Source organism: Panthera leo, chromosome B3, assembly GCF_018350215.1.
Source record: "Panthera leo isolate Ple1 chromosome B3, P.leo_Ple1_pat1.1, whole genome shotgun sequence".
Taxonomy (NCBI): Eukaryota; Metazoa; Chordata; class Mammalia; order Carnivora; family Felidae; genus Panthera; species Panthera leo.
The window spans coordinates 117,582,322-117,595,025 of NC_056684.1; the positions used below are offsets into that span (position 1 = coordinate 117,582,322).

General features: G+C 44.2%; 1 protein-coding gene across 8 annotated transcripts in view; it reads left to right on the forward strand.

Moving 5' to 3' along the window:
* The first annotated feature begins 369 nt into the window (after positions 1-369).
* DCAF4 (DDB1 and CUL4 associated factor 4) overlaps positions 370-12,704 on the forward strand; it is a 32,079-nt gene continuing 19,744 nt past the window's right edge. For 2 of the 8 annotated variants that reach the window (XR_006203941.1, XM_042943684.1), the window contains exon 1: positions 655-748. The gene's annotated coding sequence lies outside the window, so the exon portion shown is untranslated. Of the gene's footprint in view, positions 519-654; positions 749-798; positions 987-7,800; positions 7,927-11,706; positions 11,822-12,704 lie in introns of those variants that run through there. The other 6 variants (XM_042943688.1, XM_042943689.1, XM_042943690.1 and 3 more) reach the window with 6 other exon arrangements.

Sequence of the window (12,704 nt, forward strand, 5' to 3'; positions counted from 1 at the left end):
AAGTCTCAGCTTTGAAGGTAGTAGTCCCGAGCGGCGAGAGGATTTCTCCGGGCTGGACCCATCGGCTTCGGGGAAACAAGGTACCCCTTGGCTGCGTTACCCCGTGGCTGGGTTAGGTACCCACCTATTCCGAGGATGCAGCCTCGGAACTTCCGGGGTCAGAACTCACCCTCCTACCCTGCCCGGCCCCGCCCCAAACGCGTCCGGCCCCGCCCCAAACGCGTCCGGCCCCGCCCCAGACTCGCCGGCAGACACGCGGCCTCTACGCCAGGCCTGGGCGAAGCCGAACCCCCAATCTCCGCCCCCTCCAAGATCCACCCTATTGGCGTAGACAGTCAGAAGCCACGTCCAATAAGAAGGAAGGGGCGGCCGCCTAGTCCTATCCGCTGCGACAACACAAAAACGGACGCCACTAAGTGGCGGACGCTATACCTGGGTCTTTCCGGGTCCTTCCACGCTTAGCCCGTACTGGTGCCGGTCCTGGGCCCGAGAGAGATCCAGAAGGGACGCTCTAAGAAGTAAGTGTCTGCCGACGAGCGTGACCTTTGGCGTCGGTCCGGGGGCCGCTGCTGCTCCCCTCACAGAGCTCGGGATGGGATGGGCCGCGGGGGAAGGCCGGAGAAAGGGGCGGGGAGCAGCCGAGCACGTGGAACGCCGGCCCGACCGAGGCGTGGGTGGGTGGGGGGCTGGGCCGGCGAACTACCGTGCGCGGGCTTCGTGGGCGGGCACAGCTGGCTCGTCTCGTCTGGTAGGTTCTTCTGCTCTGAACACCGGGTGGGGGGGGGGACCGCGAGTGTCGCCGCTCTGCGTCGGTCGCGAAGGAGCGTTTTTTTTTTTAAGCGCTGTTGCTGAAGGTGGCGCCCGACACCTGCCACTAGGCTGGACCGCGGACCCTTGGTGGCGGTTTTCCTTAAAGTTGAGGTTGTGTGCACGCTGAGCGCTTAACGGAGTGCTAGGCATTGTGCCAGCTATTTTCCAAGCCTTAAGTAAGTTTCCACCCCCACCAGCCCAGTGAGGTGGGCAGGACTACCTTTGTCAGACGCAGTAAGAGGCCTAGTGCGGTTTCGCTCGCCCAGGCTGACTACTGAACTAGTGAATGGTGGAGCCCCGGGTTGAACCCAAGCTTTCCGAGCTAACCTCCGCACCGAGTTGCGTGTTAGCGGGAGAGCCACCTTTCCCTGTTCTCAGGGTCCTGGAAGCCTCATCGCACCCCGCCCCCCCGTTGACCTCAGTGATACCCCTTTTCCCCCAGGTGGGCGTGGGGTAGTCTACACACCTTGTCCTGTGAACCAAACAGCAAGCAGGAAAGAAAACCGGGACAACTTCTGGGGGAAACAAAATTCCAAAACCCCAAAGTCTGACTTTAAATAACAATGGAAATTAGAGTTGGAGTGGTGTTCTGTGGGTGACCAAGCCCAGGGGCCTGACCAGCGGGGGTGGGATTCCTTTTCCACCACTCAGTGTGTCCTGCTGGGTCAGATACTTAGCCTAAGCCTCAGTTTCCTCATTGGTAAAATAGTTAAAAAAAAAACAACAAAAAAAAAAAAAACAAGGTGGGCTTGGCAAGCTCCTAGTAGAGGCCATTTTGTATTCTGCTTTACAAACCGTTCAGCATTAGCATTTTCCACATTACAATCCAGAGTCTCTATAACCTTAATTACCCTGTTAGAGTTTTAGGATGCTTCTCACTTTTAAATATCATCCTGATGCGTAGTAAATCTTTGTTTTTGAGATATAATTCACATACCATAAAATCCACCATTTTAAAGGGTACAGCTGGGTGGGTTTTGTAGTATATTTAGAAGGTCCTGCGACTATCCCCATGATCTTATTGCAGAACATTTTCATCACCCCAGAAAGAAACCTTGGCCCCATGCAGCCCAGGCGCCTCAAAGGGGCCTTGTTGGGCTCCAGGCCGAATGCTGAGGCCCAGCTGCCAGGGCCTCCCAACCTGAGGTCTCCGGTGGGGGAGATGGAGCCTGTACCCCATGCTGAATTTTAGCCCTGGGCTGGAGCAAGGAGAATCATGCCTGCTCCCAGTGTGCAGGAAGAGTAGAGGCCCGGGGCAGCCCCACAATCCCACATGGTGTGGAGTTGATCCCACATGGTATGGAGTTGAGCAGGAGCTGTCTTGGGGGAGGGGGAATGCCGGTTATCAGGAAAACTGGGATATTCCAGCCGTAGGCCTTTTGGAGAGCTGTGCCAAATCTTGGCCGCTCCTTTGGAGAGAACTGCCTGACTGTGAGGCAAAGCCGACCTCCGGGTGAGATCCTCCATTAGGCCGCTACAGAGACCCTAGATTTTGAAGCAGGGCCCGAAAAACTCAGGAACTTGCCCAACTTCTGGATTATCCACAAGTGGAGATTCAGACTTGGAGCCAAAGGAGGTGAACCTTTGAAAGCTTATGCAGCCAAGGCAAAAATGAAATGAGACGACTTTACAGCAACTGTTAACAGCAAGGAATGGGGAAGCTAAGCGGAATTAGAAAGGACAAGTCCGCAAAACCATCTGTTTGGTATGTTGTTTCACAGGCAGAACCCAATTACAGACAGCTAGAGTGGGTGCTATCCAAACAGCTTTCATCTGGAGAAACCTATTGGCAGTTCTGAAAACCAAAAAGTCAAGGATACCAAGACTGGTATTTCAGTTCTATCACTACTGAATTCTATTTCACCTCAAAGCGTTACAGATATACACTGCTGCCTGCCAAAATACGGCAAAGGTTAATGAGGAAGGTTTATAGGTTTTTCAGAAGTTCTAGGTATCCACCAGATTATCCACCTCATTTAGATAATGTGAGAACATAACCCAACGATCTCTCTCAGCCAGTACCTCAGGAAACTAAGAGGGCAGCTTTGGTTCCCTGTGAGGCCAACTGCTCCATCCCTGGGAATCCCAAGGGAGCTTGGCAAATCAAAAGCACACCTCCTGACTAGGTTTGCCAACACTGTTTCGGAACTAATTGGGAAAAACTCATGGCAAGAGAAGCCGGTAATAAGAGACAAGGGTTTGGAAAAAAGGGAGAATTTTATTTCCGTGCCGGCAACCAGAGGAGGTGGCAGGCTCCAGCCTTAACTGACGTCCCAGCCTGCAAGATGCACACCTGTAGTTTTATAGGGAGAGGTTCAGGAGGGTGTGTGCAAAAGAGCAGACAGGATGTGATCACAGTGGGTGGGTATGTGTATAGCAAGTGATCGTGGCCCGGGGAGGGAATGTTTGGGATGTGGTCTTCGGCGTTCTGTTGCTGTCAGGACTTTGCTGGCCTGGCGGTTGCAATGTTCTGGTCACTGCAAAACATCTTCATCAGTGCCTCAAGAAAGTATAATAAGAAAGAAAAACAGTAGGTTTCAGAGCATGAGTTAGGTGGTCCTGTCTATTTCTGGTTTTATGTGTTGGGGTTTATAGTGCTCGCTGACAGCAGATTAAGAGTTCCTTTTCAGAGATTGCTGTCAGCCAAGTGTATTTGGAAGGGGACAGGTATCTACCTGTTGACTAAGAGAGGATCAACAAGCAGATGATTTGAAATGTTACAGAAGAAGAAAATTAATTTTCTTACACTTTTTTCCATTTTTATCTTAAAATGACTCAGAATCCAGGATTACAATAGTACCCCTTGTCTGGGGGGACCCATTCCAACACCCCCAGTGGATGCCTGAAACCATGAATGGTACTGAAACCTGTATATACTGTTTTTCCTATACATACATACCTGTGATAAAGTTTAGTTCCTAAATTAGGCATAGTAAGAGGTGAACAACAACTAATGATAAAGTGAACGATTACAACAGTGTACTGTGATAAAAGTTAATGTGAACATGGTCTGTCTGAAAATTTCTTATTTTACGGTATTCATCCTTTTTATGATGATGTGATGATAAAATGCCTACGAGATGAATCAACATGTAGGCGTTGTGACACAATAGGCTGTTACTGATCTTCTGAAGATCTAACCAGAGGAAGATCCTCTGCTTCTGGATCTGATGGAGGATAACCAAAGCTGGGGAAAGTGAAACCGTGGGCCTGGGGGTCTGCTGTACTGAACTGTAAAACTTTATACTGGCCTGCCATGTTAAACCTCAGAATGAAATGCTGCTGGAAATAGGGGGGAAAATTAAGTTTGTGCTGACCTAAAATGGAGGTTTTAAAAAATATTACATACCCCCAGTCATTTTAACCTCTTACCTTGTGATAATGAGTGGTTTTTTTTGTATCATTACCTTCCTCTTTTTTTTTTTTTTTTTAAAGATTATGGATTTCAAAGTGTTTCATATTGCACTGTTCCTAGTCAAGAGTGCTATAGTAAGTAGATAACAGAAACCAAAAGATCTACCAATTCCAGTTAGCTTCTTTTAGGTCGACTCCAGAAAAGGATCCTATCTAGTTGTTCTGATGAAAAAATTCTATCTCATGAAACATTAAGTAAAAAGACCAAGTTTTTTTTTTAAACTTACTGAAACATGAAGTCTCATCATTCACTCTGTATATTTACCTTTCAATAGGTGTGTAACCAAACAGAATAAAGGAAATATGACACTAGTGTATCAGTGTTTTACAAATGCACAAGCATAAATTTTAATTTAAATGAAAGTCACATTCAACCTGATTCTGGTTTTAAAACAAACAAAACTGCTGTCATAGTAAAGTATTATATATGATACCATAGCTTTTGTTACCAAAGCTAATAATTTGGTGGAATGTTGCCTATGAAAACATAAACAGGTACACATGGGACATCATAAATCATTTAAAATTCTTGTTTTTGTTTTTTAATGTTTATTTTGAGAGAGAGCGCTCAGAAGGGGGGGTAGAGAAAAAGAATCCCAAGCAGACTCCACACCAGCAGTGCAGAGCCCAACTGGGGGCTCAATCTCATAACCGTGAGGTCATGACCTGAGCTGAAATCAAGAGTCAGTCCCTTAACCAACTGAGCCACCAAGACACCCATCATTTAAAATTCTATAAAAATTTACTAAGTCAGCACCTAGATAAAGGGTGTAAACAGTGACTCTTATTCCTAAAAATATAAAACAATGTAATCAGAGTCTTTATCAACTAACCTGGGATGACTGAGAAAAGCAATTACTCATAACAGAAAAATAGACTCCTCAAGAAGCTTCTTTTATAAAGAACCTTGTGAGGGAGGAAATCTTTGTACCAGTGAGTCACTCCCCATTCTCTGCCTTCTCTTCCCCTACTCCAGGCCCCTGGAAACCACCTCTTCCTTCCCCTCTCTCCTCCCTTTCTCTTTGTATCTGGATTTGCCTATTCTGGAGATTTCCTATACATTGATTCATACAAAATGTGGGCTTTTCTGTCCGGCTTCTTTCACTTAATGTTTTCGAGGTTCATCCACATTGTAGCAGGCATCCATACCTCACTCTTTTCATGGTTGAACTCTGTCCTGTGGATGTGGTGTATTTTGTTTATCTGTTCATCAGTTGAATGAGATTTGGGTTGTTTCTACTTTGGGACATTAACGAATACTGCTGTGAATGTTACCGTCCAAATTTTTGCATAGATACAGGTTTTCATTTCTGCTGGGTTTTGCTGAGTCATGTGGTAACGGTTGAAACTTTTGACAAACTCCCAGACTATTTTTCCAAAGTGGCTGCAGCATTTTGCTTTCCACCAGCAGTGTTTGAGGTTTCTCCACATCCTCACCAATACTTGTAGTTACCTGTTATGTTGTTTTTTTTTTTATTGTAGCCATCCTGATAAGCATGAAGTGCTAAGTGGTTTTGATTTGCATCTACTTAGTGACTAATGATGTTGAACATCTTTTCATGTTCTAAGTGGCCATTTGTATGTCTAATTTTTTTGCTCATTATTTCATTGGGTTATTTTTCCTCTTAAGTTGTTTATATATTCTGGATAGCTAGATCCTTATCAAATATATGATTTAAAAATAATTTTCTTCCATTTTGTGAGTTGTCTTATTACTTTTGGGGGGGGGGGTTCACTTAATAGTGCCCTTTGCACTAAAGTTTTTGATTTTGATGAAGTCCAATTTATTTTTTTCTTATGCTTCAGGTGTTGTATCTAGGAAACCATTATTCCATGATCATGATGATTTATACCTTTATTTTCTTCAGAGTTTTATAGTTTTAAATATTGAATCCATTAGAGTTAATTTTTATGTATGATGTGAAATAGAGATCCAAATTCATTCTTTTGCAGGTGAATATCCAGCAGTCATAGCAGTTGAAAAGATTATTCTTTCCCTCATTGAACAGTCTTGGCACCTTTTTCAAAAATCAGTTGGGAGATGCATGGCTGGATTAGTCAGTAGAGCATGAGACTCTTATTAATCTCAGGGTCTTCCAATCCATGACATGGATGTTTTTCCATTTATTTAGATCCTCTTTAATTTCTTTGAGTGTTTTATAGTTTCAATGTACAAGTTATACAGTTAACCTTATTATATGTATTTCTAAGTATTCTTTTTGATATTATTGTAAATGGAATTGTTTTCTTTAATTTCAATTTTCAGATTGTTTATTGCTAGTATGGGATTACAACTCCTTTTTTTTTTAATATCTTGTATCTTGCAAACTTGCTTAACTCATTTTTCACCCCTAATAGTTTTTTTGTGTAGTCTTTAGGATTTTTTTTTTACATAAGATCATGTCATCTGCAAATAGAGATAGTTTTACTTCTTTTCCTGCTTGGATGCCTTTTATTTCTTTTTCTTGCCGAAGTGCCCCTGACTAGAACTTCCAGTACATTGTTGAATAGAAATGGTGAGAATGGACATCCTTGTCTTGTTCCTTATCTTCGGGGAAAACTTGCACTCTTTTCACCATGAAGTATGATGTTAGCTTTGAGTGTTTGTTTTAAGTAGGCTCCACACCCATGTGGGGCTTGAACTCACAACCCTGAGATCAAGAATCCCGTGCCCTAATGGCTGAGCCAGCCAGGCATCCCAGCTTTGGGTATTTTGTGGATGCCCTATATCAAGTTGAGGAAGTTATAACCTTTCTATTTCTAGTTTTTAATCATGAGAGGCATTCTGCATCTATTGAGATAATCGCATGGAGTTTTCCCCTCCATTTATTCTGTTAATATGCTGTATTACATGATTGATTTTCCTATGTTGAATCAAACTTATATTCCTGGGATAAATCCTGCTTGCTCATCATGTATAATCCTTTTTATATGCTTCTGGATTTGATTTGCTAGCATTTTGTTGAGGATTTGTGTGTCTGTGTCATAAGGTATATTCATATAATAATTTTGGTAAGTATTGCCCAATCACTTTCCAAAATTAAATCATGTTTCTTTGAAATTAACGTTGTTCTAACAGAATAATGGTCTCTTAGAAATTATTTTTCTTGGGGCGCCTCGGTGGCTCAGCTGGTTAAGCATCCAACTTCGGCTCAGGCCATGATCTCACAGTTCATGAGTTCGAGCCCTGCATCGGGCTCTGCTGACAGAGCCTGCTTCAGATTCTGTGTCTCCCTCTCTCTCTGCTCCTCCCCCGGCTCGGGCTCTGTCTCTTTCTCAAAAACAAATAAAACATTTAAAAAAATTTTTAAAGGGGGGCGCCTGAGTGGCTCGGTCAGTTAAGTATCTGACTTCAGCTCAAGTCATGATCTCACGGTCCATAGGTTCAAGCCCCACATCGGGCTTTCTGTTGTCAGTGCAGAGCCTGGAGCCTGGTTCAGATTCTGTGTCTCCCTCTCTTCTCTGCTCTTCCCCTGCCCTCTCTCTCTCAAAAATAAATAGATGTTTAAAAAAATAATATTAAATATTAATATTTAATATTAATATTTTAAAAAGAAATTATTTTTTTTCTTCAAGTACTTACAAGATTCTCTGAAAGGCAAAGCCAGGCCCAGCCTTCCACAACACATCTTGCTTAATGCCTGTCTGGCAAAGCAGCTGCAAAGAAGCTGGGATTCAGCATTTTCATCTAGCAAATTGTTGGTGAGCACTTCTATCAAGAATAGTTTCTCGGGACACTTGGGTGGCTCAGTCATACAGGCATCCGACTCTTGATTTCGGCTCAGGTCATGATCTCACAGTAGGTTCAAGCTCCACACGGGGTTCTGTGCTGACAGCATGAGCCTGCTTGGGATTTTCTCTCTCCTCTCTCTGCCCCTCCCCTGCTCATGCTCAGTCTCACAAAACAAAACAACCAGCCTTAAAAAAAAAAAAAAAAAAAAAAAAAAATGTTTCTCTACTTCAGCTCTATTTGGAGCTGGGTTAATTCATTGTAGGGGACTATCCTGTGTATCCTGTGTAAGATGGTTAACAGCATCTCTGACTTCTTCTCACTAACTGGCAATGTCATTCACCTCCGTCACTGCCCCTCCCCCGAAGTTGTGACAAACAAAACTGTCTCCAGACATTGCCAGAAGTCCCCTGGTAAATAAAATTGTCCTCAGTTAAGAAACACTGATCTAAAAACTGATAAATGTGAATTTTCTATTACTATCCAATAAAACTATCTCTAATTTTGAATTCAGATCTTCACTATATATTTTGCTTTGGATCTACATTTGTCTCAGTCTGTGTCCTCACATGTTGATGACTCTCAAATCTGTATCTTTAGCCTTGTTTCCTCTCTGGATTCCCAGATGCTTTTTACAGCTGCCTGCCTCTGTTCTGCTGGCATCTTGAATTTGGTGTGTACAAAACGAGTCTCATTGTCTTCTCTCCCGCAAACTGCTCTTCTTCCTTTATTCTTGGTCTCCCAGGTCAGGACCCTACCAGTTAGTCACTTACTGGTTCCTCACTCCTCTGTCTCCACCTGTCACATGAAATTCACCTGAGTCTGTCTAAATTCAAGATCCTCTGTCCCAAGTGTCACTTCCATAGCCGGTGAGTTCATCTCATCTGGTTTGCTGCAGCAGTCCTTAACTTCCAGCTTATTCTCTGCGCTGCCTGTATAGTGCCCTTTCCAACATGGATGTCTAATCATAGCAGAGGCCTCATGGGCTGGCCCTGCCTGCCTTTCCAGCCTCATCCCTCAACCACTTGTACTTTAGGCTCTGGCCATAGCAAACTGCTTGCTGCAGGCTCCTCACCCCCTTGCCTGACACTCCAACCGCAACTCAGACTGTCTCTCCCCTCTAGCCCTTCCACTCAGAGCAATGACTCTCTTCTTTTTTGCTACACCTGGAGAGACCTGAGTCTTCACTTATGAGGCACTGCGGGAACCGGTTCATACATCTACGTCCCTAGTGATCAACTAGTGTCTTGAGAATGGAAACCACAGTTTATTTCTCTCTGCCTGCTCCCCAGGGCTTAGTGGGTTCTCTGTAAATCTGTGTTGAATAGCAAATGAAAGTGCCTAGAGCAGAAAGGGGCTACCTGGGATTTTAAAGTAGCTGCAGGGTTGTTTTGGTGTTTGTTTAGTTCAGTGAACATTTACTGAGAACCGGCTAGGTCATAGGTGCTAGGAACAGAGGAAGGAACAAGGCAGGATCTTTGCTTAGAAAATTCACATCACAATTCACATCACATTTAACATGAGATGGGAGTACAAAGTTCGGTACAGAGTGATAAGGACAAGTGTAATGCATAAAGTGGATACTGAGAGTGAACTAGATCTGTATTTGGGAAGATTCTCCCCACCCCTGAAATAGGCTTCTTAAAAGTACAAAAAGATCCCTTTTCACCATACTCTAATCCTTTCTGTGTTTAGTCTACTTCTGTTTGTTGTGACTTTTTAAAATGACTTTGGCTTGGGGTGCCTGGGTGGCTCAGTCAGTTAAGCATCCAACTCTTGATTTCAGTTCAGGTCATCATCTCACAGTTTGTGAGATCGAGCCCAGCGTTGGGCGCCATGCTGACAGTGTGGAGCCTTCTTGGGATTCTCACTCTTTCTCTCTCTCTCTGCCCTTCCCTCCCCCCCCCCCCGCCCAAAATAAATAAATGAACTTGAAAAAAATAAAATGACTTTGGCTTGATGTTGCTTATCAGATTGGTTGATGTTGTCAGCCTCTCATTCTGTTGCAGAACCTGAACCTGTATTTGTGTGAGGTGATGGTGTAGAAATATTCCAAAATCAGCACTCACTAGTTATTATTTACTGTGTCCTCGTCATTTTGTGCCCTTCTTTTGAGAATAAGGTTGCAGGTAGGCCATGCTCCTGCCTCCTGATCTGAAGCCTTTGACTTAACCATTACTGTGTTCTTCCCTGGAGTCATGCATTATTTCATAATTAAAGCAAACTGGGGTCATATGTATAGAATGTGCAGTCTACAGAAATTTTTATCCTTTTATGTCAGTATGGCATCTTTTTCTTCTCTGTTTTTTGGGGTTTTTTTAATGTTTATTTTTGAGAGAGAAAGAAGAGAGAGTATGAGCAGGGGAAGGGCAGAGAGAGGGAGACACAGAATCTGAAGCAGCTCCAGACTCTGAGCTGTCAGCAAGAGCCCAACTTGGGACTCAAACTCATGAACCGCGAGCGAGATCATGACCTGAGCCAAAGTTGAATGCTTAACCAACTGAACCACCCAGGCGCCCCTCTTCTCATCAATTTTCTTAACACTAGTCCTACCTATTTCCCTTTGTCTGCACAGTGCCTCTTAGCTTGTAACTTAACTAGTTAGTAAATACAACTCTGTTCTTAAATGAAGATTAGGAAAATTGATCCTTAGGGAGACCCATATGTGTGGTGTCCAGGAGCCATGAAAATGGGTTGCTTAGGAAGATGAATAAAGTTGTTACACTGTTGAACAGAGGTGAAGGCGGCGGTAGTGATACTACTTACAGAGAAGGGAAAAGGGGATAGGTAAAAGCAGAGGGGGAGCTAGGGAGAGATCTTGGGCTCTGAGCCTATTGAGTCTGCTGTCACTTTGGAAGGAGGAGGTGGTGGTGGAAGAAGTGGATGCTCAGGAGGGATGTTAGGGCTTGGAGATGAATCTGTGTTGGCAGGTGAGATGATAGAAGTATGAAGAGGATCTAGGACAGAACAGTAGAAAACGCACTTATGGGGAAACCAGAAAAGGCTGAATTTGACAAGAGGAAAACCAAGAGAAAGATATTCCAGAAGCCAAAGAAAGAGTGAAGCTTCATGGCATCACATGTGGTAGGAATGGACTAAAAAGAGCCCACTGGCTTTGGCAAGTAGGACCTCACAGGAGCGTCTCGGCAGAAAGGCGAGGGAGGCGGCCTGACTGTAGTGGGCTGAGGAGTGACTGGGAAACCAACAGGTGGGATGTGTGCACGTAGACCACGTGCTCAGAATACGCCTCTTCCTTTTGGGTCGGAGAGGGAGCTCATACAAATGAAAAACCTGGCCGTGTTCGCCAGCCGAGAGAAGGACGGGAAATTGATTGAACATGCGTGGGAACGGGTGGCCGCAGAGTCTGAGGAATGTGAGCATCAGCCAGGTGGCGTGGGTTTGCCAGGAAGAGGCCCAGGGACGCCTGTTTCTCCAAGACCAGAGAGAAAACCGTTAGAAGTATGAAAGGCAGATGTTTGTGGAAGGAAGGGAGAGAAGTTGGGGTGTTCGTTCCTGGCCACATCTCTCTTCTCTGTGAGGCAGGGACCTGTGCTAGCAAGTAAGGGCCGGAAGAAAGTGGGAAGAGTGTGAGGACAGTGGCAACACCCTGCGTTGTCGAGAGTGACTCCAACTGGGTTAATTCATACTGTCCCAGCAGAGGATGACAATTTAAGACAAAATAAGACATTTATGATGAGTCCACATCCGCAGGGTTACAGACTTTGCTTCACTAGTGCTCCATTCTGACACAGGACTGGAGAGCGTCTGGTGAAAGTAATCCGGGTTATGGGATGACCCAGTGGGGGCGGCAGACTGACTGAAGCAAGCAAACTGAGGACTTTGTTATAGAATTCGCAAAATGTTTGGGTAAGTACTAGACCAGAAGTCCAGACTTTTGGTGCTCTGATGCTAATAAGCATTCCCCACTCAGAAGCATAAGTTGGAAAATAGAGGCAAATAGATTTCTAGCTTATTCTTTGGCTGCATTCAGCCCTCGAAATGTTTTTCTAATTTTGTTATGGCATTTGAATATGGTTTTAAAGTATATTCAGTAAAAAAAAAAAGTATTCGGTAAGATGTCATCATTGTCTCCCATGGGTTGGAGGTGGGGGGAGCCACCAGGTGTTGGAAAAGCATGAAACTCAGAGCAGCTGGTCCATGTACCACAGTTTGATCTTTTTAAGACCTCTTACTGTGATTCCCAGTGTTGAAACTTGTGATTCAAGTGCTGGTTTCAGGCTATATAAGATTTGAAAAAGTCACTTGAAATATGGCAATACGTGTCATTAAGAAGTGTTTTTATTTCATTTTTATTTTTGAAAATGCATGTGCACACCTGTCCCCTTAACAGCTAGCGTACTTCAGGAAGTTAAAACCTTTATACGGCATGTTGAGAAGTCCCACACACTAGCTCTCCTTTAGTTATTTCACAGTTTTCCCTGCTCAGTGCTGGAATTGTGTAGGAGAAAGTGTTCACTGTCAACTGTTCTCTATGAATAGGGATGTGTGTGGATTGAAAGAAAAATTATATGCTCTGGTGTTACCTGGTAAAGAAAAGAAAGAAGAATAACCTAAGAATTTCCATGCCAGCCTCAACTGCCATCTAAAGTAATTGTGAGAATCTGTCATCACCTCACACAGCGACCCAGGGAACCAGAGGTTGGCAGATTGGCAGGCCAGGTGTTAACTGTGAGGTAGGAGAACTGTAGCCAAAGAAGTGGCTTCAGGAGCATCGGATTTTTTCGCTATC